At 47.5% G+C, this 27978-nt stretch overlaps 1 protein-coding gene and 1 long non-coding RNA gene across 6 annotated transcripts in view; one reads left to right on the top strand and one right to left on the bottom strand.

Moving 5' to 3' along the window:
* The window catches only part of LOC142728935 (uncharacterized), a 500634-nt gene that overhangs the window by 222153 nt on the left and 250503 nt on the right, over positions 1-27978 (bottom strand). The gene's annotated exons all lie outside the window — the stretch shown is intronic.
* On the top strand, positions 6964-19031 carry LOC142728940 (uncharacterized). The gene is made up of 6 exons (XR_012877875.1): positions 6964-7506; positions 8987-9199; positions 9440-9649; positions 15619-15756; positions 16438-16650; positions 16891-19031. It is a non-coding gene; the product is annotated as an uncharacterized LOC142728940 (long non-coding RNA).

The raw sequence follows: 27978 nt of genomic DNA, 5'->3' as shown, positions 1-27978 counted from the left end.
TACTTACACAAGACACATACCGCACACACTACTTACACTAGACACATACCGCACACACTACTTACACTAGACACATACCGCACACACCACACAATGCTAAACACATACCGCACACACTGCTTACACTAGACACATACCTCACACACTACTTACACTAGACACATACCGCACACACTACTTACACTAGACACATACCGCACACACTACTTACACTAGACACATACCGCACACACCGCACACACTACTTACACTAGACACATACCGCACACACTACTTACACTAGACACATACTGCACACACTACTTACACTAGACCATGGCCGCCATCAGGGAGGTACTGCCGGTACTGCTGTCAGGGGCCCGGTCAAAAATTCAAAAAACGGGGGCCCGTGCTCCACTGCCGGAATGCATTTGCTCACGGGCCCTTATGATTTCACTTTGGTGAAAGGAACAGGTCCCATCACGGAGCCGGGGCCCGTTGTTTGCATCAGAGTAAAATCATAAGGGCCCGCTGTTCACATAGAGCCCGCCCCTCCTCCTCCTCTACAGCGGCGTGACAGCGCGTGTGGAGGAGACGTCATGAAGGTGGCGGGAGGTTTGAATGCAGTGGAGGCGACAAGAAGCAGCAGCAGAAGAAGACTCCTGACACAGTGAGAGTACAATATGTAATGTCTGTGTCAGTATGTAATGTCTGTCAGGCTGCTGCTGCCCGGAGCCTCCTCACATCACATCCCCACAATAAAAAATCAGTGTTACCCATGTCACACTATACACTCTCAGCTCTGCTTCATATCCTTGTATCGCTAGTAGCATTTCTTACCACTTATCTCCCGGGCTGTGTATCAGAGGGAGAAGACAGGTTTATTGTCCCGTTATACGCAGCCCAGGAGATAAGAGCCATCGCAGAGCTGCTACTAGTGATACAATGCAGTGCTTCAGTGTCCGGAGGATCATACAGACCTGGGGAAGACACTTGCTTTCTACAGGGGGGACGGGGAGATGATGGTGTAGTGGGTAGGAGATAATGGAGGGCGGATGACACTGAAGGAGACATTATACTAGGGGGATGATAACTGGGGGAAAAGAGGATATCTGAAAGGAGGGGTAGAGGAAGGAGAGAGGATACGTGGGGGAGGGGGGAGATCTTTAAGGCTATGTACACCTCTTTTTTTCATACAAAAAAGTTTATTAGTGTGTGTTATGAAACTTTGTAAATACTTTTTATTAAAAATAATTTTTACTTTATGTGATACAGCTGCTTTGTATCCTGTATACAGAGAAGCTGTATCGTGCGCAGAGACCTGTATCTGTCAGGTCCGGGGGACTGACGGGTTCAGTGTCGGCGGACCAGGATCCACCTGTTATCGATCAAATCTAAATTATGAACAGGTACACTCAGGACCCGCTGACCTGACAGATAAGGCCTTATTCACACGACAGTGAAAAAAAATGTCCATTTAAAACTGATCAACTGTCAGTTTTTCAGGGCCATTTTGCATCAGTTTGTCTCTAAATTTTCATCCATTTCAAGTCCATCTGTCCGTTTTTAATGGCCGTTTGACATCCATTTTGCATCAGTTTTTCATGGCCGTTAAAAAAACTGATGAATTTCATTGGTCAGGCTTTTTTTGTCCCAGCCCCCTGAAAACAACCAAAGGAAGGTCACATGTTCACCTAGACACTATTTACAGCCTCCCTGTAGATGATGCCACACACCTCCCTGTATATGATGCCACACACCTCCCTGTATATGATGCCACACACCTCCCTGTATATGATGCCACACACCTCCCTGTATATGATGCCACACACCTCCCTGTATATGATGCCACACACCTCCCTGTATATGATGCCACACAGCCTCTGTATATGATGCCACACAGCCTCCCTATATATGATGCCACACAACTCCCTGTATATGATGCCACACAGCCTCCCTGTATATGATGCCACACGCCTCCCTGTAGATGATGCGACACCTGCCTCCCTGTACATCGTGCCACACCAGCCTCCCTGTAGATGGTGCCACACCAGCCTCCCTGTAGATGGTGCCACACCAGCCTCCCTGTAGATGGTGCCACACCAGCCTCCCTGTAGATGGTGCCACACCAGCCTCCCTGTAGATGCCACACCAGCCTCCCTGTAGATGCCACACCAGCCTCCCTGTAGATGCCACACCAGCCTCCCTGTAGATGCCACACCAGCCTCCCTGTAGATGCCACACCAGCCTCCCTGTAGATGCCACACCAGCCTCCCTGTAGATGCCACACCAGCCTGCCTATAGATCATGCAACATACTCACGAGAGCAGCGCCGTCTTTCCTCTTCTTCACTTGTGGTCACTCGTCTGCACGGGATCTGGCAAGGCAGCGCGACGGGGCGATGACCTCATCGAGGCGCCTTCAAACCCGAGTGACCACAGACGAGTGACCACACCTGAAGAAGCGCCGCAATCGCGAGTATGCCAACGATAGCCAGCAAGGGAACTAGTAGTAGAGTTCTATGGGGGCCGTCAGGCCGTTAAAATGGCCAAAAATAGGACATGTCCTATTTTTTTACGCCCATTATTCACGGGCCGTTAAAAAAACGGCCGTGTGAATGCACCCATAGAATATCATTGTTCTGAAAACGGCCATGTGAAAGCCGTTAAAAGGACGGCCATCACATGGCCGTTTTTCACTGTCGTGTGAAAGAGGCCTAAAGGTTTCAGTGCATGATATAGCTGCTCTGTATCTCATAAAGTAAAAATATATATATTTTTTAAAGTATTTACAAAGTAGCACCAAACAGACTGCTAAAACAACAAATACCACACTCACTTTACATAGCCTTCAAACCTGTGGTGGGTAGAGACAGGGCCGGCCTTAGGATAGATGGCGCCCCGTGCAAAATTATCTTTCGGCGCCCCACCCCATCATAAAAAAAATGGCCCATAAAAAAAAGTATAATGCCCCTTTAGTTCCTCCCATACAGTATAATAATAATAATATATTATAACCCCTTCAAGGACACAGTATTTTGTCCTCTAGTTGTGCCCACACAGTATTATGTCTCCTAAGTGCCACACACAGTATATTGCCCCCTGTAGTGTCCCTACACAGTATAATGTCCGCTTAGTGGCCCCCACACAGTATAATGCCCCCCTCCCCTTCCTGCCACACACCGCCCCCCTGTAGATAGTGCCCCCTGTAGATTGTGCGATAAAGCCTTCCTTTAGACAGTGCCATACAGCCCCCACCTCACCCTTGTAGATCGTGCCATACAGCCCCCACCTCACCCTTGTAGACAGTGCCATACATCCCCCCCCTCCCCCTTGTAGATCGTGCCATACAGCCCTCACCTCCTCCTTGTAGACAGTGCCATAAAGCCCCCCACCTCCACCTTGTAGACAGTACCATACAGCCTCCCCACCTCCCTCATGTAGACCGTGCCATACAGCCCCCACCTCCTCCTTGTAGACAGTGCCATAAAGCCCCACACCTCCCCCTTGTAGACAGTACCATACAGCCCCAACCTCCCTCATGTAGACAGTGCCATACAGCCACCCACCTCCCCCTTGTAGATCGTGCCATACAGCCTCCCAACTCCCTCATGTAGACAGTGCCATACAGCCCCCCACCTCCCCTTGTAGATCGAGCCGTACAGCCCCCCTCCACCCCTTCCTTGTAGACAGCGCCCCCAAACAAACAAAACAAGTTGTACTCCGCTAGGCCCCGCTCCCACGATGAACTGAGCTGCTCCACGACGGGATCCTTGCGTTGGCCGGGGTGATCCTGTAGCCTAGTACAGAGTTTCCCAACATTTTCGGACTCGAGGCACCACTGGAAAAAGAAAATTTCCTCAGGGCACCCCTACTTTAGAGAAAGACAGAAAATGGCTAAAAACAAGCACTACACTCGTAGGGTATGTTCACACAGCGTTTTTTGTAAGGCAAAAAAAATCTGCCTCAAAATTCCTTCAGGAACTGACAGCGTTGTTTGACCTTTTTTTTTTTTTTTTTAGTTTTTTTTAAGCTGTTAAAGCGAATGCAAAAGATGCAAGAAAAAAAAGCTCCAAACGATATTTACTACCTCCTATTAATTTCAATTGGAGCTCAGAGGTGGAAACCACTTGAAGAACATCAGCTCCCCACTCCCAGTAAAATAATCATCGGCCCCCACTCACAGTGAAATGACCATCAGCCCCCCCACTCACAGTAAAATGACCATCAGCCCCCCCTCACAGTAAAATGACCATCAGTCCCCCCCTCACAGTAAAATAACCATCAGCCCGTCACTCACAGATTCCCCCTGTAGATAGTGCCACACAGGCCCTTGTAGATAGTGCTACACAGCCCCCTGTAGATAGTGCTACACAGCCCCCTGTAGATAGTGCTACACAGCCCCCTGTAGATAGTGCTACACAGCCCCCTGTAGATAGTGCTACACAGCCCCCTGTAGATAGTGCTACACAGCCCCCTGTAGATAGTGCTACACAGCCCCTTGTAGATAGTGCTACACAGCACCCTGTAGATAGTGCCACACAGCCCCCTGTAGATAGTGCCACACAGCCCCCTGTAGATAGTGCCACACAGCCCCCTGTAGATAGTGCCACACAGCCACCTGTAGATAGTGTCACACAGCCACCTGTAGATAGTGCCACACAGCCACCTGTAGATAGTGCCACACAGCCACCTGTAGATAGTGCCACACAGCCCCCTGTAGATAGTGCCACACAGCCCCCTGTAGATAGTGCCACACAGCCCCCTGTAGATAGTGCCACACAGCCCCCTGTAGATAGTGCCACACAGCCCCGTTGTAGGTTGTGCCACACAGCCCCCTGGTAGGTAGTGCTACAAAGCCAAGTGGTAGGTATTGCCACACAGCCCCATGGTAGATAGTGCCATACAGCCCCCTTGCAGGTAGTGCCCCACAAAACCCCTCTTATAGATAGCACCCCTCCTTCCTGTAGATAGCTGCACTGTAGCTCCCTGAAAGAGCGGAATCCCCCTGTGGCCAGGAATTCCGCTCCACTTGATGTCTCTGTCCGTATATGGACAGTGACATCAGGGGCAACTCCTGAAGCAGAATCCCAATCCCCAGCGTTGCCGACGCTGTGACCGGGGATTCTACTCCAGGAGAAGCCCCTGTCGTCTGTGTCCATTTATGGACAGTGACGTCAAGGGCTTCTCCTGGAGTGGAATCCCCGGACACAGAGTCGGCAACGCTGTAAACGGGGATGCCCCTTCAGGAGTTGCCCTGATGTCACTGTCCATATACGGACAGAGACATCAAGCGGAGCACTCCAGGAGCGAAATCCCCAGCCACACAGGGATTTCGCTCCTTCAGGGAGCTACAGTGGTGCTAGTAGATTACAGTGCAGGGAGATACCTCCCTGCTCTGCTATAGTACGCCGCCGGCCATGGGGGAGCCTTTTCCAACGGGCGGCACTGGCACCCTCATGCCCGGTGTCACCACCCATGCCACTTTCTGTTCTCCCAGAAATCCCCTCCTCCTTCCCCCGCTGAGCCCTGGCACTTAGTCTCTCCACCTTGCCCCCTGATACCCACCAGCTAGCTCTGCCCTGCCCCTCCAAAGAGATCTCCTACTAGTTTGCTTTTACCCGCTGCCTTACCTCCGACCCCTTTACTTTGTGCCCGCCCCAATAGTGAGGGGGGCCCCAGACTCCTTGGCTGTATGGGGCCCAGAAATTTCTGATGGCGGCCCTGCACTAGACACATACCACACACACTACTTACACAAGACACATACCGCACACACTACTTACACTAGACACATACCGCACACACTACTTACACTAGACACATACCGCACACACCACACAATGCTAAACACATACCGCACACACTGCTTACACTAGACACATACCTCACACACTACTTACACTAGACACATACCGCACACACTACTTACACTAGACACATACCGCACACACTACTTACACTAGACACATACCGCACACACTACTTACACTAGACACATACCGCACACACCACACAATGCTAAACACATACCTTACATAACTCTTACACACTAGACCTATACCACACATACCACTCACATTAAAAACAACACGCACACTAATGCCACCAATACAGTAGAAGAAGACACAAAACTCACACAAATTGCATATTTCACTCATACAATTGTCATACACTGTTACCACTACATCAACCAGTCACACTACAAAAATCAACACAACACTTCTATCACATTGCTATATTTACCGGCTTTCTTTAGTAGACTGCTGATTCTTGGGCACTGGCATGCAGGATGCTGGCAGTACATAGGCGTGTATACCTGAGATGCCCCCTCCACCACTAAGCCCCGCCCATGTGCCCACAAAGTCACGCCCCTTTTACAAAGCTCCTCCCATCTGTGGCTCAAATTAACAATAACCTGATGCTCACCATTTTAACCCTATAGCTCCTCCTATCTACAGTATCTGGACCCCCTCCCCTCCCACAAGCAGGTTACATGAGGCTGAAGCATAAACCTACTGACGCTACGGCCATCAGCAACATCCCCGGCAGGGGCTGGAGACTCCTTCTCCTCGGCAGCCAGACTGAAGCTGTGCTCAGGGGCAGTAGAAAGACCAAGCCCATCACTGATTGGCTGATGCTCAGCCAACCAGCTTTAGGTTTGATTTGTACATGCAGACTGGGCAGGTACCGATTCTCCTTTTCCTCTGCGGCGCCAGAGATGTGCGCGAATGAGCGAGGCGTCAGTGCAGAAAACAAGTCTAGAGCTGATTAGCTGCGGCTCGGCCAACAAGCGCTAAACATCATTTCTGCAGCGCTCCTTCCCATCACTGCAGAGTACACAGCAATAAATCTCCGAAAGATGTGGTTATAAACACCAGGAGGCTGCAGTTATTGTAATGTTGCTGCTTGTGTTCACCACTGATTGTTTGGGCGGCCGGCAGGAGGCCCACTGTTCACCGGCCCATCTGGCATTTACCAGAACTGTCAGATGGCCAGTCTGGCCCTGCCTGTACCCCAAGTGTCAGTGTGTCATTATACTGTACCCCAAGTGTCAGTGTGTCATTATCCTGTACCCCAAATGTCAGTGTGTCATTATCCTGTACCCCAAGTGTCAGTGTAGCTTATCAAGAAAAGGTGGCTTGTTGGCACTCCCCCTGGCACCCAGCACCTGGCAGGGGGGTATATCCTACCACCAGCTCCCCCCAGCTATACCCTGACAGTGTCTTCTAACACTGATATCCATAGAGCCCCCATAGCAGTGCCAGTCACTGTTCTCGTATAACAGCAGAGGAATGTGCTGATCTTGAGGGAGGTCACAGAGAGACAGTTACATAGTCAAAGGAGCAGGGGAACCAGCAGCACAGAGTGTTTCAGGATATGAATGTGTTGATCTAGTGAGAGGTCAGACAGAGGTAGATTGTAAAAAGGTCGATTTACTTTAGTTCTTATTATTTTTCTCCAGCAGCGCAGAGGATTTCAGGAGAGGTGTCTGCTACTCATAAATTGCGGTGGAGTTCCATCTTATGTAAGAGAACAACATGGCGAGATTGCGATGCCTGCGAGTGTAACGATTAGAAAGTTGCGGTAATCCCACGAATTGACAGCGACATTGAAGTTGCGTCTTTGTCGCGCAGTAATCCCGCAGGGTACGGGAGCATTTAGGGGTGATAGTTTTGGCCGCACGGTAAAAAACGCATAAAAACATGCCACCCCCCCCCCCCCACATTTTGGTCGTGGTATTTTCCAGCTCGTTTTTCAAATTTGAGACTTGTAAAATAAATGTGATTTACCTGAAAAAACCGCACAGTCGAAAACTGCGTCACAAACCGCGGCAATTCCGGAGTGATTTTTGCTGCGTTTTTTATCTCTTCTTATCGCAGCATTTGGGTCCATTCAGATGAAGTTACAACAAATCAACAAACTGCGTCCAAAAACCACATGAGTTTCTACCACAATTTGCTGCGTTTTTCTATACAGTTGCATTTTTTACCGTAATCGCATTAAAATGGATGCATTTTTTTCAATGTGATTTTAATCGCACCTCAGCCGCAACGTGTGACTGGACCCGCGGGGCGCAATTATATGAGATTATTTTTGGTCTTTCATTAACTATCGCGGCAATTAGTGGTTAAACCCTGTACGTATTTGATGCGGTTTTTATGGCGCTCTGATGTCAATTATCCCATAGGTTGTATTCGGACGTTGCGGTTGAGGTGCAGTTAAAAGAAGATCCGAAAACCGCGTGCGTTATTATCCCAGTTCCGATGCGATTACAAGGTCGCAAAAAAAAAAAAATTCAGCGAAAACAGCAAAAAAAAAGCGACACGTAAATATACCCCGACCCCTTCTTCTTCTTCTTCTTCTTCTTCAGCAGAGGTAGATTTGTGTTGTATCTTGCGCCAATTTCTGTCTGAATTTTTTGGAGGGTTTTGTGCTTTTAAAATTATCCTGTAATTTATCTGTTATGTCCCCATGACAACACTACTTGTTTCTGTGTGATGCATCGTGTTATCATAAGGAAACTAGACCTATTATGTGACCTCTTTTTGTCAAATGTACGTAATTAAAAGCGGAATTCTGACTTTCGGCACTTGGTATTCCCATGATAACTGAGCTTTAAGAGAACATGTCTGGAAGTGTTGTCATGTGGACACAGAAATAAGATCTTGAAACTACCCAGCCCATGATTATCAGCTGCCCCTTTTGTGTCAATGATGAAAAATGGCACAAATATGTCAGAAAATACGGCAATAACCATCCCATCACCTCCAATGTTGGCCATGCTGACTGTTTCCTTCTTGTGAAGGAGAATGGGGTGGTCAGCTAATCCCAATACAGGGAATAATGGATTAACTGCTAATTGCTTGTTCCGAATAATTGTTGGTCATTAAGTCGGCCATAAATGGTCCTCTCCTAGTGGAGTCTGCAAGTGATTGGACAATTACCCTCATAATTTTCACTGGTAACTGGATGTCACAATTTATTTAATGGTTTTCTTCTTTTAGAATCGGACAACCAGGTTTGATTATCTGGAAAAGTTGTTCTTATATGAGGCGATTTGGACCTCTCTGCTGCCACCTATTGGACTATATTCTGTGAGGACCACTAAGTATTACTACAGGAAGTCGGCTGAGAAACTGAATTGTGTGGCCTCTGTGGCACCGTACAGACTTCTACAGATCCTTCCCACCATGTCGGAGTTGATGTACTCTTAAACGGTACTTGGTCATTGTGGTCTTCATGTATTGGTGGTCAGTGTATTGAAATGTTCCACATAATGAACGGTCGATGGTTTTTGGGGACCTAGACTTGGGGGTGGGACTGATCGCCATGTTTCATAGTGGTAGGTCCTCCAAGTTTTGACAAGCACTCATTGATCAACCCCCTTGTGTAGGATGTTTGGTTTGAGCTGGTAAATCTTTTCTCAATTGTTTGACCAGTTTTGTCTGTAATTCCAGGTTCTTCGACTGTTCTTCACCATGTGGATCCATCCCACCACAGACGAGTTCATGTCCCATCTGGCGTGTGACATAAAATGTGCCCCATCAAGCATCCGGTGACCTTACTCACTATTATATCCATTCTCAAAGCTCCGCTCCAGTTTCTTGATGTCTCTCTTGGATGGACCAACTGGTCTTGTAGCTTTTGACAAGAAATGAAGGAACAAGGTAGAAGTTGAGAATTGGGTTTTGTGTGATGTTTAGAGACTCGGGACTGCAGTCTAAAGGTCATAAGACCATGTGGTCCAGGTTGGAATCTTGGCAGCAAGAACTGACTTATTAACTGGTCACCAGTCATGGAGAAAAGGGTTTATATGTTGTCAAGGGTGTCTTGTAATTGGTTGGTCTTCTGTGTGCCATTGTATAACTTAACTGGCCTTTAAGATGAGTAACTTCTGTAGACCATCTCTGCTTAGACTAATATGGTTAATCCTAATCTTCTCAAGAACCTCTGACAGAACATGCTGGTTAAGATGGAGGAACCATCAAATTGTGTGTCCATGAAGTTCCCAACATTGGTTATTTGGGATGTTCTGCCACGTTGTCTACTTGGGTTGTGGTTGACTCTATTGAAAATCACGAGAACCTAATCTTGCTATTCTGGTCCTCAAGGAACCCCACAAATCCTTACTCTAATGTTTTTTAGAAGACCGTGACTCCTTTAATCGCTATCTCTATCGGTAACTGCCACAAGTGCTCTGTAGATCTTCCGAATATGGTCCTTTTGGGTCCCTTGTGGACTACTTTTAAGATACTGAGTAAGAGAAAGTTGGGTTGATGTGTTCAGAATTGAATGGGTTAAGCACTATGGTTGCCCATGTCCATCAATGGGGTTCACAATGTATTCGATATATCAAGGCTTTTTGATCACCTTTTATGGGCATCTCCACCTTTTTAGTCTCGCTTGGTCTCTGAGCAGTTGTCACTTTCCTCTCCACTCTGCAGCTCCTATAAGTTGTTGCCAGGTGGTGACCATAATTGTAGGTGAAGTGTATGATGCAGAGCAATACAATTGGCTACATCCAGATGAATGTTGGGATGGATTTGAGAAAATAGGAAAAGCGAAGTTAAGTATTTCTACTGTGACTTGGGAAGGAGTCTTGTACCTCAAATGTATTTTCTGGATATAATGGCAAGAACTTCTGCGGGGAAGGGTCCTCAGTGTTGATCATGATCTCGAGGTCCTATCCAGTTATACACTTGTACCAGATACATAAGTCTACTTGACCCTCAAGGAGGTTGGAGCTGGAACGTGATCTCTTTAATATGAGCCCTTACATTCTTGGATCAACCATTGCAATCCTTTGAGCAAGACCCATCTTGGTTGTAATGAAAAGAGAACATCTCGTTATGTTGCTCAAGCTCCGCATGTAGGGGTGAGATATCTACTGTACAATTGTTACGCTCCACCAGTGTTGTACCCGCCCTCCCCTCCTCTGAGACTTTGGTTGATGCTATGGGTTGGATGAATAGTGTATTACTGAGGAATCTCCCTTGCATGTAGTTTCTTATTTCCTGTAAAGGGGTGGGGGTGGAACTCCATAGCGTGGGTGGGGGATTACATGACCTTCGTCCAGCAGCACTGATCCAAAGCAAGGTTAAAACCCTATGAGATGGATGACAAACGCTGTGTTTAAGGCATTCAGGCTCCTCCAAAAGTAACTAACAACCACAATTTCAATAATGTCACTGCTCTTACAGTAAAGAATCCCCTTCTATGCTGATGTAGATACTTTCTCAACTATCTGTAGAGGATGCCTTCTTGTCGTGGTAACAAGTCTGGGTACAAATCTTCAGACAGATCTCTATAATGTGTGATATTTGTACATGGTAGTTGCCCCCAAACTACCTCCTAACTTAACCTCCATTTAACATTTCTTGGTACTGTGACTCACCCGCTCAATTTCGGTCAACCTTCTATACAGGTAGCTAAATCATATTCTGTTACCTGAGTAGTAATGTGTATGTAGAAACACTGTCAAATGCATCCTATTACATTATTTGGCTTGGCAGCAGCTGCCTGGCACTGGTGAGAGGAAACCAAGCACGAGATCTGCTCTTTTCTTCTTGTGTTGTGATAGTTAGAGCTGTCTAGACCAGTAAGGGTTTAACTTCAGAAAGTTGGGCTTGAGTGATGTCTACCAGTTCCATTGCATTACATTAGTAGCTGTGTCATTTACATACAGACGACCGTGTGCAACTTCGGACGTGAAAAACCTGACCTGTTTCACATCGGAGGTGCACCCTCAGACTAGTCAATGGAGGGATGCGTGGAAACGCAAGAAAATAGGAGATGTCTTATCTTTGAATGGACCCTTCACACGCTCCGTTGAAACAATGGCCTCGTGAAAGGCCCCATTGAAATACATGCGTCCGTGTGACGGTAGTTTTAACGGCCATCACACGGACAAGTTACACACATCTGAATGAGCCCTAAGAGTAGATAATCTCAAAACCAAATCCTGGTTTTATCTGGGGATGTTGAATCTTTTACATTTTGTGCCGGTAGACAATAATTTGTGGTGGCTTCAGCCTCAGGATCGTGACTCTTCCGATGTTGGTGGGCCTCTAGCACGTCACTATTCTCTATATATTCCAGCTTTTTTTAAACCTCCCATTCTATTTGTTTCAATTGCTCTACCTAGAGCCCAAAACTGCCCCCACCTTGTAGCTAGGATACCGGCTGAAAAAATTGGAAGCTAATATCAGACTGAGATCAAGATGTTTTTGGAGCTGATAGTCAATTTTTTCAAAGAGTCTTCAATTTTAATGGAAGATGGATTTGTAGAAAGTCAGAAGGGATATTTCACTTAATTCTGCAGCGTAAATTATTCCTTGTATGAGCTACAATGTTTCACGTTAAAGTCAATGGTAATGTGTTTGCAGGCGTAATTAGATATTTACGCTCATACGCTGTGTGAACATGGCCTAATGAGTGAATAGATGAAAATTACCTATTTAGATCACTGGTTTCTCTCTAAGCTTCCTCAAACTGTATTTGCTTTTGCAGCTGCTGCTTGGCATTTTGTTGCTGCTCGGTTTACTGGAAAACCAGTACATCCGATTCTTACTGTATATTCTGTTCTATCCCATATTAACCAACTGTACGCAGCTATATGGTCAGTGACATAAGTGCATTACTCCTATTTATCACTGTTATTTAATATACCCCTATGCAGGCTGACGGCTTGTAGAGGTCTTTGTCACAATCAAGTTGTGTTAATATAAAAAAGTACATAAAGTTGTCCAGGGGTCGGACATCCAGGAGACGCACCATGCAGAGGCCGATACAAATACATGCGCTGCAGTGTCCAGATACACAATGGAGCTACTGTGACTTCTGTCCCTTAAATAATTTCCCCCTGTACATACATTGTCCCTGTCCCTGCATCTGTAGCTTCACTACTAGGTTGTTACAGTAGTAAAAGCTTCAGTTTAGAACCTCGGCCTCATGACCGACATCTGGATTTGCACTTCTCACCTTTTTGTAGACGTGTTGGTTAGACACGGCCTTGTTTTCAGGAATCCGCGCTGCTTAGATTATTTATTTCTATATAATTTTGCAGGAACCTCTTAATACCTTCAAATTTATGAGATGTGATACAATAAATATTGGCTCGGCATCGGCCGCCCTGCAGCGCTGACCCTGTTGGGGCTCATTGAGACGAGCGTGTAACTCATCCGTGTGACGCTATTTAAACAATGGCTGTCACTGACTCATGTATTTCATTGGGGCCGTTCACACGGCTGTCTCAGAGCATGTGAGGGGTACTTGGAAAAATAGGACATGTCCTATCTTGTGTTTTGTTTTTTCACGCATCCCTCCATAGACTCTAGTCTGAGGGATCCGCGATAACAAAACTCGCACGGGTGCACCTCGGTTATGAAAAACATCAGTTCTTCACATCCGAGCTTGCACGCGCTCTACTGAATGCAGCCTGATGCTGGATTCACACAGGTGTTTAGCATCTCGGACGTGAAAGAACTGCAGTTCACGTATAAGTTGCATCTGTGCGCTGCAGGACGCGATCTCACACACCACCCCCCATAGACTAGAGTCTATGGAGGGATGTGTGAGAAAATGGGACATGTTCTGTTTTCTCACGGACCCTTCAGTCCATTGAAACAGCCGTGTGAAGGGCCACTTTGAATTATACAGGTCCGTGTGACTGCCGTTGTTTAATCGGCCGTCACACAGATGTTTAACAAGTTAGAAGAGGCTGGACGCAGCCTGCAGGGCTTCAGAGGGAAGCCTCCATGACGGGACCTAGTAGGGAAAGGGTTAACTGAGAGGGAGAGGTAGGGGGAGGTGGATGGGAGGCAGGGAGGAGTTAGGGGGCCGTTACTGGTCTTCCCGCTGCTTTCGGCATTGAGCCGGAAGCAGCGGGAGGAGTAACACTAAAATTGCATTAGCTCCCTCCGTTGTCCCGCTCTGTGCCCTGTTATGTCGGAGGCCGACATACTTGAGCGGCTGCGCGCTGCAGCTGTTCACCACGGTCCCGGCTGGTTGGAGGAGACCGTGGCGGCACTTACCAGGATCCCGGGGGCCGGAGCATCGCCACGTCAAGCCCGGCACCCGAGGTCTGTTGCACAAGGGGATAGGCTTCTCTCCCCCGGCCCCCTCCCTAGTAGTAATATGGTGGCGGGGGGGGAGTCGGCAACACCCGCTCCTGCTCAAAGGAGGCAGAGAGCGTCTCCAGGGGCGACGGTGGCTCAGGCCGGGTCTCCCCGTCGCTCCCGGCGGTCCCGCCCTCCAGAACGCCTCAGCCCTGAGGTGGTCCCGCGGACACGGCGTCGCAGGGGGAGCCCTACAAAGGACGCTGAAGGCCAGGCAGCTGGGAGGGCCGCCTCTTCCCAGGCCCTGCGTCCTGGCAGGAATCCCCAGCCGCGACGAGGTCCGGCGGTACACAGGGAGTCGCAGGCCGGGCTCCCTGTCACCCCTCCCCCATCGGATGCAAGAGTTGGAGGACAATCTACGGCCGCCCCGCCTGGTGATGTTCCGGCCAGGGGGCAGGCTTCATCGAGATCGTCAAGACGGACGCCTAGAGCTGCAGCGACGACGAGGAAACAGGTCCGGTCGGAAGTCTGGGTCCCAGCGGTCGGGCGGCAGGTTGCCGGCCCATCTGTCAGCGCATCGTCGTCCCCGTGTAGGAGATGTCGGTGGGATGGCCAGTCGTCTGCGAGAGAGGATCTGGAAGAAGGCGAACTGGACGTTTATCGGCGAGGTCAGGATGGTCCGGCTGACGGGAACACAGCGCCTGTGCAGCCCGGTGAGTGCATAACTCCGTCTTTGCCATATCCAGCGATTTTTATGTCGGGTGTCGGTGGGGGGGCAGCAAGCGTAGCATCGGCTGCCGGTCGCGGTGTCAGTACAGACCGAGGCCCATAAAGATGGCGATAGGGTGCGTATTGATGATCGCGCTCGGGGGGAGGTGTATGTTTGCTTCGAAGGTCCGTTGGGGGCGCATTTAAAGCAGGAGGTGCGTGAGCGGATCTGGAAGGACGAATATGTCGAGATTTTTTCTCTGCTGCCGCTTGCTAAATTCAATTTGGATAAGAGCAAGCGGGACGAGAGTAAGAAGGATGAGGAGGAACGTCGGCGGTATAGGCTTATCCCGCAGACGTTCGTCAATTGGTCGCAGGCGTTTGACATATTAGCTAGTGTGATAGGGGAAAAGGCGCCGGAAAATTGTTCGGCGTTGTTTTGCTATTTTGATGCCATTGGGGAGGCCCATAGGGCGTACGGGGGGCAGGCGTGGCTAATTCCGACAAGCAATTCCGTCAGAGAAAAGCGGTTCGGCCGGCGATTCGGTGGAACCAGAAGGATATTGCTCTTTGGTTAAGGGTTACGGCTCCGGTTAGGCAGTCCTTTCCCGGGAGCGTCGGCCAGGGGGGCCAGTCCAGTCAGGCCGGGCAAGGTGCCGGGGTAAAGTTGGGATTCTGCTGGCAATTTAACGATGGACAGTGTAAGTTCGGGGCCACGTGCAAGTTCAAGCACGTGTGTTCAGAGTGTAACGGTACATCCCACCGTTACACTTTATTTTTGGTCTTTCATTAACTATCGCGGCAATTAGTGGTTAAACCCTGTACGTATTTGACGCAGTTTTTATGGCGCTCTGATGTCAATTATCCCATAGGTTGTATTCGGACGTTGCGGTGGAGGTGCAGTTAAAAGAAGATCCGAAAACCGTGTGCGTTATTATCCCAGTTCCGATGCGATTACAAGCTCGCAAAAAAAAAAAAATTCAGCGAAAACAGAAAAAAAAAAGCGACACGTAAATATACCCGACCCCTTCTTCTTCTTCTTCTTCTTCTTCTTCAGCAGATGTAGATTTGTGTTGTATCTTGCGCCAATTTCTGTCTGAATTTTTTGGAGGGTTTTGTGCTTTTAAAATTATCCTGTAATTTATCTGTTATGTCCCCATGACAACACTACTTGTTTCTGTGTGATGCATCGTGTTATCATAAGGAAACTAGACCTGTTATGTGACCTCTTTTTGTCAAATGTACGTAATTAAAAGCGGAATTCTGACTTTCGGCACTTGGTATTCCCATGATAACTGAGCTTTAAGAGAACATGTCTGGAAGTGTTGTCATGTGGACACAGAAATAAGATCTTGAAACTACCCAGCCCATGATTATCAGCTGCCCCTTTTGTGTCAATGATGAAAAATGGCACAAATATGTCAGAAAATACGGCAATAACCATCCCATCACCTCCAATGTTGGCCATGCTGACTGTTTCCTTCTTGTGAAGGAGAATGGGGTAGTCAGCTAATCCCACTACAGGGAATAATGGATTAACTGCTAATTGCTTGTTCCGAATAATTGTTGGTCATTAAGTCGGCCATAAATGGTCCTCTCCTAGTGGAGTCTGCAAGTGATTGGACAATAACCCTCATAATTTTCACTGGTAACTGGATGTCACAATTTATTTAATGGTTTTCTTCTTTTAGAATCGGACAACCAGGTTTGATTATATGGAAAAGTTGTTCTTATATGAGGCGATTCGGACCTCTCTGCTGCCACCTATTGGACTATATTCTGTGAGGACCACTAAGTATTACTACAGGAAGTCGGCTGAGAAACTGAATTGTGTGGCCTCTGTGGCACCGTACAGACTTCTACAGATCCTTACCACCATGTCGGAGTTGATGTACTCTTAAACGGTACTTGGTCATTGTGGTCTTCATGTATTGGTGGTCAGTGTATTGAAATGTTCCACATAATGAACGGTCGATGGTTTTTGGGGACCTAGACTTGGGGGTGGGACTGATCGCCATGTTTCATAGTGGTAGGTCCTCCAAGTTCTGACAAGCACTCATTGATCAACCCCCTTGTGTAGGATGTTTGGTTTGAGCTGGTAAATCTTTTCTCAATTGTTTGACCAGTTTTGTCTGTAATTCCAGGTTCTTCGACTGTTCTTCACCATGTGGACCCATCCCACCACAGACGAGTTCATGTCCCATCTGGCGTGTGACATAAAATGTGCCCCATCAAGCATCCGGTGACCTTACTCACTATTATATCCATTCTCAAAGCTCCGCTCCAGTTTCTCGATGTCTCTCTTGGATGGACCAACTGGTCTTGTAGCTTTTGACAAGAAATGAAGGAACAAGGTAGAAGTTGAGAATTGGGTTTTGTGTGATGTTTAGAGACTCGGGACTGCAGTCTAAAGGTCATAAGACCATGTGGTCCAGGTTTGAATCTTGGCAGCAAGAACTGGCTTATTAACTGGTCACCAGTCATGGAGAAAAGGGTTTATATGTTGTCAAGGGTGTCTTGTAATTGGTTGGTCTTCTGTGTGCCATTGTATAACTTAACTGGCCTTTAAGATGAGTAACTTCTGTAGACCATCTCTGCTTAGACTAATATGGTTAATCCTAATCTTCTCAAGAACCTCCGACAGAACATGCTGGTTAAGATGGAGGAACCATCAAATTGTGTGTCCATGAAGTTCCCAACATTGGTTATTTGGGATGTTCTGCCACGTTGTCTACTTGGGTTGTGGTTGACTCTATTGAAAATCACGAGAACCTAATCTTGCTATTCTGGTCCTCAAGGAACCCCACAAATCCTTACTCTAATGTTTTTTAGAAGACCGTGACTCCTTTAATCGCTATCTCTATCGGTAACTGCCACAAGTGCTCTGTAGATCTTCCGAATATGGTCCTTTTGGGTCCCTTGTGGACTACTTTTAAGATACTGAGTAAGAGAAAGTTGGGTTGATGTGTTCAGAATTGAATGGGTTAAGCACTATGGTTGCCCATGTCCATCAATGGGGTTCACAATGTATTCGATATATCAAGGCTTTTTGATCACGTTTTATGGGCATCTCCACCTTTTTAGTCTCGCTTGGTCTCTGAGCAGTTGTCACTTTCCTCTCCACTCTGCAGCTCCTATAAGTTGTTGCCAGGTGGTGACCATAATTGTAGGTGAAGTGTATGATGCAGAGCAATACAATTGGCTACATCCAGATGCATGTTGGGATGGATTTGAGAAAATAGGAAAAGCGAAGTTGAGTATTTCTACTGTGACTTGGGAAGGAGTCTTGTACCTCAAATATATTTTCTGGATATAATGGCAAGAACTTCTGCGGGGAAGGGTCCTCAGTGTTGATCATGATCTCGAGGTCCTATCCAGTTATACACTTGTACCAGATACATAAGTCTACTTGACCCTCAAGGAGGTTGGAGCTGGAACGTGATCTCTTTAATATGAGCCCTTACATTCTTGGATCAACCATTGCAATCCTTTGAGCAAGACCCATCTTGGTTGTAATGAAAAGAGAACATCTCGTTATGTTGCTCAAGCTCCGCATGTAGGGGTGAGATATCTACTGTACAATTGTTACGCTCCACCAGTGTTGTACCCGCCCTCCCCTCCTCTGAGACTTTGGTTGATGCTATGGGTTGGATGAATAGTGTATTACTGAGGAATCTCCCTTGCATGTAGTTTCTTATTTCCTGTAAAGGGGTGGGGGTGGAACTCCATAGCGTGGGTGGGGGATTACATGACCTTCGTCCAGCAGCACTGATCCAAAGCAAGGTTAAAACCCTATGAGATGGATGACAAACGCTGTGTTTAAGGCATTCAGGCTCCTCCAAAAGTAACTAACAACCACAATTTCAATAATGTCACTGCTCTTACAGTAAAGAATCCCCTTCTATGCTGATGTAGATACTTTCTCAACTATCTGTAGAGGATGCCTTCTTGTCGTGGTAACAAGTCTGGGTACAAATCTTCAGACAGATCTCTATAATGTGTGATATTTGTACATGGTAGTTGCCCCCAAACTACCTCCTAACTTAACCTCCATTTAACATTTCTTGGTACTGTGACTCACCCGCTCAATTTCGGTCAACCTTCTATACAGGTAGCTAAATCATATTCTGTTACCTGAGTAGTAATGTGTATGTAGAAACACTGTCAAATGCATCCTATTACATTATTTGGCTTGGCAGCAGCTGCCTGGCACTGGTGAGAGGAAACCAAGCACGAGATCTGCTCTTTTCTTCTTGTGTTGTGATAGTTAGAGCTGTCTAGACCAGTAAGGGTTTAACTTCAGAAAGTTGGGCTTGAGTGATGTCTACCAGTTCCATTTCATTACATTAGTAGCTGTGTCATTTACATACAGACGACCGTGTGCAACTTCGGATGTGAAAAACCTGACCTGTTTCACATCGGAGGTGCACCCTCAGACTAGTCAATGGAGGGATGCGTGGAAACGCAAGAAAATAGGACATGTCTTATCTTTGAATGGACCCTTCACACGCTCCGTTGAAACAATGGCCTCGTGAAAGGCCCCAATGAAATACATGCGTCCGTGTGACGGTAGTTTTAACGGCCATCACACGGACAAGTTACACACATCTGAATGAGCCCTAAGAGTAGATAATCTCAAAACCAAATCCTGGTTTTATCTGGGGATGTTGAATCTTTTACATTTTGTGCCGGTAGACAATAATTTGTGGTGGCTTCAGCCTCAGGATCGTGACTCTTCCGATGTTGGCGGGCCTCTAGCACGTCACTATTCTCTATATATTCCAGCTTTTTTTAAACCTCCCATTCTATTTGTTTCAATTGCTCTACCTAGAGCCCAAAACTGCCCCCACCTTGTAGCTAGGATACCGGCTGAAAAAATTGGAAGCTAATATCAGACTGAGATCAAGATGTTTTTGGAGCTGATAGTCAATTTTTTCAAAGAGTCTTCAATTTTAATGGAAGATGGATTTGTAGAAAGTCAGAAGGGATATTTCACTTAATTCTGCAGCGTAAATTATTCCTTGTATGAGCTACAATGTTTCACGTTAAAGTCAATGGTAATGTGTTTGCAGGCGTATTTAGATATTTACGCTCATACGCTGTGTGAACATGGCCTAATGAGTGAATAGATGAAAATTACCTATTTAGATCACTGGTTTCTCTCTAAGCTTCCTCAAACTGTATTTGCTTTTGCAGCTGCTGCTTGGCATTTTGTTGCTGCTCGGTTTACTGGAAAACCAGTACATCCGATTCTTACTGTATATTCTGTTCTATCCCATATTAACCAACTGTACGCAGCTATATGGTCAGTGACATAAGTGCATTACTCCTATTTATCACTGTTATTTAATATACCCCTATGCAGGCTGACGGCTTGTAGAGGTCTTTGTCACAATCAAGTTGTGTTAATATAAAAAAGTACATAAAGTTGTCCAGGGGTCGGACATCCAGGAGACGCACCATTACATAGTTACATAGTTACATAGTTACATAGTTAGTACGGCTGAAAAAAGACACATGTCCATCAAGTTCAACCAAGGGAAGGGAAAAGGGAAGGAAAAATTTCTACACATAGGAGCTAATATTTTTTTGTTCTAGGAAATTATCTAACCCTTTTTTAAAGCCATCTACTGTCCCTGCTGTGACTAGCTCCTGTGGTAGGCTATTCCATAGATTCACAGTTCTCACAGTAAAGAAGCCTTGTCGCCTCTGCAGCTTGAACCTTTTTTTCTCCAGACTGAGGGAGTGCCCCCTTGTTTTTTGAGGGGGTTTTACAAGGAACAGGATTTCACCATATTTTTTGTATGTGCCATTAATATATTTATATAAGTTAATCATGTCCCCCCTTAGTCGTCTTTTCTCAAGGCTAAATAGGTTTAATTCTTTCAATCTTTCCTCATAACTTAAATTCTCCAAGCCCCTAATTAGTTTCGTTGCTCTTCTTTGTATTTTTTCCAACTCCAGGGCATCCTTTCTATGAACTGGAGCCCAGAACTGAACTGCATATTCTAGATGAGGCCTCACTAATGCTTTGTAAAGTGGTAATATTACATCCCTGTCCCGCGAGTCCATGCCTCTTTTAATACACGACAATATCCTGCTGGCCTTTGAAGCAGCTGATTGACACTGCATGCTGTTATTGAGTTTATGATTTACAATTACACCCAGATCCTTCTCAACAAGTGAATCCGCCAGTGTAGCTCCCCCTAGGACATATGATGCATGCAGGTTGTTGGTACCCAGATGCATAACTTTACATTTATCTACATTAAACTTCATCTGCCAAGTGGACGCCCAAACACTTAGTTTGTTTAAATCTGCCTGCAATTCATGAACATCTTCCATAGACTGAACTATATTACATAGCTTGGTGTCATCTGCAAAAATAGAAATAGTGCTATTAATCCCATCTTCTATATCATTAATAAATAAGTTGAATAAAAGTGGTCCCAGCACTGAACCCTGGGGTACACCACTTATTACCGGGGACCATTCAGAGTAGGAATCATTGACCACAACTCTCTGGATACGGTCCTTGAGCCAATTCTCAATCCAATTACAAACTATATTTTCTAAACCTATAGTCCTTAATTTACCCATTAGACGTCTATGAGGGACAGTGTCAAATGCCTTTGCAAAGTCCAAAAATACTAAATCCACAGCGGCCCCTCTGTCTAGACTTCTGCTCACCTCTTCATAAAAACAGATTAGGTTAGTTTGACAACTTCTGTCCTTAGTAAAACCGTGCTGGCTGTCACTTATAATACTATTTATTGTCACATAATCCTGTATGTAGTCCCTCAATAGCCCCTCAAACATTTTCCCCACGATGGATGTTAAGCTTACTGGTCTATAATTACCCGGGGAAGACCTAGAGCCCTTTTTGAAAATAGGCACCACATTTGCGCTGCGCCAGTCCCTTGGCACTATACCAGTCACTAGAGATTCTCTGAATATTATGAAAAGGGGGACAGAAATAACTGAACTAAGCTCTTTAAGAACTCTAGGGTGTAACCCATCTGGTCCCGGGGCCTTGTGTACATTTATTTTATTTAATTTAGCTTGGACCATATCTACATTCATCCAATTCAGTATATCAACTGATATATTAACAGCACTGGCACCGGCTACATCAGCTGCTCTTTCTTCTGTTGTATATACAGAGCTAAAGAACCCATTTAGTAACTCTGCCTTCTCTTGATCCCCTGTGATCAACTCCCCATTACCATTATCTAGGGGTCCTACATGTTCAGACCTTGGCTTTTTAGCATTTATATACTTGAAGAATTTTTTGGGATTTGTTTCACTATCCTTGGCCACCTGCCTTTCATTTTGTATTTTTGCTAATTTTATTACATTTTTACAGATTTTATTAAGCTCTTTATATTTTACAAAGGCTGCAGCTGTACCCTCAGATTTGTATTTTTTAAATGCCCTTTTTTTGTCATGTATTGCCCCTTTCACAGAAGGTGTAAGCCATGTGGGGTTTAATTTTAGTCGTTTATACTTGTTACCTATAGGAATAAATTTTGCACTATAATAACTCAAAGTAGATTTGAAAATCTCCCATTTATCATTTGTTTCATTATTTGACATTAGTTCCTCCCAGTCCATATCCTGAATTGCAGCCCTCATCCTGGGGAAATTGGCTTTCTTAAAATTAAATGTTTTTGCCCTCCCAGCCTGCGTTTGTTTTTTACAGTATAGGTAAAATGTAACTATATTATGATCACTGTTACCGAGGTTTTCACGAACATTAACATTCCCAACAAGATCTGCATTATTAGAAATGACCAGATCCAACAGAGCTTCACCTCTAGTCGGGTCTTGCACAAACTGGCCCATAAAATTTTCCTGCAACAGGTTGAGGAAATGTCTCCCCTTTGCAGTTGAAGCTGAACCATGACACCAATTAATATCCCGGAAATTAAAATCTCCCATTATCACTACAGTACCCACCTGTGCAGCCCGCTCCATCTGTTTATATAGCTGAACTTCCATCTCCTCAGTTATATTGGGGGGTCTATAGATTACACCAAAAGTAATTTTTTCAGTGTTTACCTCCCTTTCTAGTTCCACCCACAAGGTTTCAACCTCCTCACAGTCTTCACCCAATATTGTCTCTTTCACACTCGCCTTCATATCATTTCTCACATACAGACATACACCACCACCTTTCCTATTTGTCCTGTCTTTCCGAAAAAGTGTAAAACCCTGTAGATTTACAGCCCAGTCATGTGAAGAGTCCAGCCATGTTTCAGCAACACCAACTATATCTATAGTTTCTTCCACTATCAAGGCCTCCAGCTCCCCCATTTTGCTTGCTAGACTTCTGGCATTTGTGAACATACACTTTAACTTGCCTGTCAGTTTTTCACTTTTATTATCAGAAATGTGATTTGACATTAATCGGTCCTTTTTATTTACACTGATGTTTTGTAACGAAAGGATCTCCTTATCTTGTTGTCTAGTCCTCTCCCCACATTCTGTTTCTCCCCCCACCAATATAGTCTGACCCCTCTCTAACCTGGCTACCCCTTTTTTTTCTACATTGACCTCCCTCCTCAGCCCTAGTTTAAATACTCCGCCACCCCAGCTAGAATTCTCTCCCCCAGCACAGCGGACCCCCTTCCATTTAGGTGCAAATCATCTGCAGAATACAGTTTGTACCCCAATGAAAAGTCAGCCCAGTGCTCTAGGAACCCAAATCCTTCTCCTCTACACCAAGACTTCAGCCATGCATTTAACTCCCTGAGCTCCCGCTGTCTTTCCTGTGATGCGCATGGCACAGGCAGTATTCCTGAGAATACTACTTTGGAGGTCCTTCCCTTCAGCTTGTAGCCTAGTTCTTTAAAATTATTCTTAAGGCTCCTCCACCTACCATTTATTCTGTCGTTGGTACCGACATGGACCACGACAGCTGGATCATCACCAGCCCCTCCCAGCAATTTGTCCACCCGTTCCACCACATGCCGAACCCTGGCACCAGGGAGACAGCAAACCATTCGGTTGAGGTGGTCTTGGCGACAAATTATTCTCTCCGTCTTCCTGATTATAGAATCCCCTACGACTATCAATTGTCTTGGCTTACCTGCATTACCATCCCGCCGACTACTAGCTGGGCTGTTCTCCCGGCTGAGGCCGATACAAATACATGCGCTGCAGTGTCCAGATACACAATGGAGCTACTGTGACTTCTGTCCCTTAAATAATTTCCCCCTGTACATACATTGTCCCTGTCCCTGCATCTGTAGCTTCACTACTAGGTTGTTACAGTAGTAAAAGCTTCAGTTTAGAACCTCGGCCTCATGACCGACATCTGGATTTGCACTTCTCACCTTTTTGTAGACGTGTTGGTTAGACACGGCCTTGTTTTCAGGAATCCGCGCTGCTTAGATTATTTATTTCTATATAATTTTGCAGGAACCTCTTAATACCTTCAAATTTATGAGATGTGATACAATAAATATTGGCTCGGCATCGGCCGTCCTGCAGCGCTGACCCTGTTGGGGCTCATTGAGACGAGCGTGTAACTCATCCGTGTGACGCTATTTAAACAATGGCTGTCACTGACTCATGTATTTCATTGGGGCCATTCACACGGCTGTCTCAGAGCATGTGAGGGGTACTTGGAAAAATAGGACATGTCCTATCTTGTGTTTTGTTTTTTCACGCATCCCTCCATAGACTCTAGTCTGAGGGATCCGCGATAACAAAACTCGCACGGGTGCACCTCGGATGTGAAAAACATCAGTTCTTCACATCCGAGGTTGCACGCGCTCTACTGAATGCAGCCTGATGCTGGATTCACACAGGTGTTTAGCATCTCGGACGTGAAAGAACTGCAGTTCACGTATAAGTTGCATCTGTGCGCTGCAGGACGCGATCTCACACCCCCCCCCCCCATAGACTAGAGTCTATGGAGGGATGTGTGAGAAAATGGGACATGTCCTGTTTTCTCACAGACCCTTCAGTCCATTGAAACAGCCGTGTGAAGGGCCACTTTGAATTATACAGGTCCGTGTGACTGCCGTTGTTTAATCGGCCGTCACACAGATGTTTAACAAGTTAGAAGAGGCTGGACGCAGCCTGCAGGGCTTCAGAGGGAAGCCTCCATGACGGGACCTAGTAGGGAAAGGGTTAACTGAGAGGGAGAGGTAGGGGAGGTGGATGGGAGGCAGGGAGGAGTTAGGGGGCCGTTACTGGTCTTCCCGCTGCTTTCGGCATTGAGCCGGAAGCAGCGGGAGGAGTAACACTAAAATTGCATTAGCTCCCTCCGTTGTCCCGCTCTGTGTCCTGTTATGTCGGAGGCCGACATACTCGAGCGGCTGCGCGCTGCAGCTGTTCACCACGGTCCCGGCTGGTTGGAGGAGACCGTGGCGGCACTTACCAGGATCCCGGGGGCCGAAGCATCACCACGTCAAGCCCGGCACCCGAGGTCTGTTGCACAAGAGGATAGGCTCCCCTCCCCGGCCCCCTCCCTAGTAGTAATATGGCGGGGGGGGGGGAGTCGGCAACACCCGCTCCTGCTCAAAGGAGGCAGAGAGCGTCTCCAGGGGCGACGGTGGCTCAGGCCGGGTCTCCCCGTCGCTCCCGGCGGTCCCGCCCTTCAGAACGCCTCAGCCCTGAGGTGGTCCCGCGGACACGGCGTCGCAGGGGGAGCCCTACAAAGGACGCTGACGGCCAGGCAGCTGGGAGGGCCGCCTCTTCCCAGGCCCTGCGTCCTGGCAGGAATCCCCAGCCGCGACGAGGTCCGGCGGTACACAGGGAGTCGCAGGCCGGGCTCCCTGTCACCTCTCCCCCATCGGATGCAAGAGTTGGAGGACAATCTACGGCCGCCCCGCCTGGTGATGTTCCGGCCAGGGGGCAGGCTTCATCGAGATCGTCAAGACGGACGCCTAGAGCTGCAGCGACGACGAGGCAACAGGTCCGGTCGGAAGTCTGGGTCCCAGCAGTCGGGCGGCAGGTTGCCGGCCCATCTGTCAGCGCATCGTCGTCCCCGTGTAGGAGATGTCGGTGGGATGGCCAGTCGTCTGCGAGAGGATCTGGAAGAAGGCGAACTGGACGTTTATCGGCGAGGTCAGGATGGTCCGGCTGACGGGAACACAGCGCCTGTGCAGCCCGGTGAGTGCATAACTCCGTCTTTGCCATATCCAGCGATTTTTATGTCGGGTGTCGGTGGGGGGGCAGCAAGCGTAGCATCGGCTGCCGGTAGCGGCGCGGTCGGGCGCGACGGCGCGGGTCTAGCGGATTTAGTGTGTTGCTTACGGGAGCTGGTCGGCCGTCTAGATAGGGCGGCGGCGCCAGTAGTTACGGAGGTGTCCCCGGTGGTAGTTTGGTAAGGTCCCCGGGAAGTTGGATCGTTACAGGCGGTCGCGGTGTCAGTACAGACCGAGGCCCAAAAAGATGGCGATAGGGTGCGTATTGATGATCGCACTCGGGGGGAGGTGTATGTTTGCTTCGAAGGTCCGTTGGGGGCGCATTTAAAGCAGGAGGTGTGTGAGCGGATCTGGAAGGACGAATATGTCAAGATTTTTTCTCTCCTGCCGCTTGCTAAATTCAATTTGGATAAGAGCAAGCGGGACGAGAGTAAGAAGGATGAGGAGGAACGTCGGCGGTATAGGCTTATCCCGCAGACGTTTGTCAATTGGTCGCAGGCGTTTGCCATATTAGCCAGTGTGATAGGGGAAAAGGCGCCGGAAAATTGTTCGGCGTTGTTTTGCTATTTTGATGCCATTGGGGAGGCCCATAGGGCGTACGGGGGGCAGGCGTGGCTAAGATACGACGAGCAATTCCGTCAGCGAAAAGCGGTTCGGCCGGCGATTCGGTGGAACCAGAAGGATATTGCTCTTTGGTTAAGGGTTACGGCTCCAGTTAGGCAGTCCTTTCCCGGGAGCGTCAGCCAGGGGGGCCAGTCCAGTCAGGCCGGGCAAGGTGCCGGGGCAAAGTTGGGATTCTGCTGGCAATTTAACGATGGCCAGTGTAAGTTCGGGGCCACGTGCAAGTTCAAGCACGTGTGTTCAGAGTGTAACGGTGCATCCCACGGGGCTGCGAAATGTATGCGGAAGAAGAGGTCAGGGAACCAGCCCTCCTCGGCTAGTCAAGGGGTTGTCACCGGTGAGGGTGGAAAGGATGGCCCCTTATCTAAATGAGTATCCGGATAGGGTGGCGGCAAAGTTAATTTTTGAAGGGTTTTGTGTGGGTTTTATTATTCCCCCGCCTCCTTATGAGGTTCCGGTTACGCGGAGGAATCTTAAGTCGGCCTACTTGCATGCTGAGGTCGTATCGGAAAAATTGTTTAAAGAGGTTTCGTTGGGTCGCATGGTGGGGCCTTTTGTTGATTCGCCAATAAAAGATTTAGTGGTTTCCCCATTGGGTATTGTGCCAAAGCGCGAGCCCCAAAAATTTTGTTTGATTCAGCATTTATCGTTTCCCAAGGGTTTGTCGGTAAATGACGGGATTGATCACGAGTTGTGTTCCGTAGTGTATACCTCATTCGATAAGGTGGTGGGGTTAATTCGTGCTGCGGGTCCCGGCGCGCTGTTAGCGAAAACCGACATTGAGGCGGCTTTCAGGTTGTTGCCAGTTCATCCAGAAAGCCAACGGCTGTTGGGTTGTTTTTGAAATGGGGCTTTTTACGTGGATATGTAATGGCAGGGGGTAGGGAGACGGACAAGTGAGCCCTAATCTACCCGCCACTCTGTCCCTGCCTACTTGCAACGACCCGCCCTAGGCGACGGGGTACAACTGGGTGGCGGTCCCTGCGCTCAGTAAGTGCACGACAAACACGACAAACATACAAAGGAACACAAGCAAGGAAAAGGGGCCGTTGCCCACGGCAACACCGTGAGCAACCAGAGTGGTGAACGAGCCGAGTCAAGCCAGGAGTGTGCGAGGTACAAAACGAAAAGCAGAAGAGTAGTCGGTAAGCCAGGGTCTGTATGGAGCAGGATCAAAAATAGCAGGAGCTGTAGCTGGGCCAGGAAACCACAAGGAAAGAATCACAAGCACCGAGGGACAGGAAGTGCAGGCTTAAATAGACCGAGGGCGGGAGCTAGCTGAGTCTGGCCAGGTTACGATAGGCTCTCCCACTTCTAAGCCTGCCAACCTGAATGGTGGAAGCAGGAGTCAGTCTCAGGGCTGTATTCTCAGGTGCTGACTGATTAGTTCTGGGAGTTAACCCCGAAGCTGTGCCTGGCAGATCCTTTACAGTACCCCCCCTTTTATGAGGG

Source organism: Rhinoderma darwinii, unplaced genomic scaffold (genome assembly GCF_050947455.1).
Source record: "Rhinoderma darwinii isolate aRhiDar2 unplaced genomic scaffold, aRhiDar2.hap1 Scaffold_70, whole genome shotgun sequence".
Classification (NCBI taxonomy): domain Eukaryota; kingdom Metazoa; phylum Chordata; class Amphibia; order Anura; family Rhinodermatidae; genus Rhinoderma; species Rhinoderma darwinii.
The sequence above is the reverse complement of the archived record's forward strand: the minus strand, read 5'-3'. Positions and strand labels throughout refer to the sequence as shown.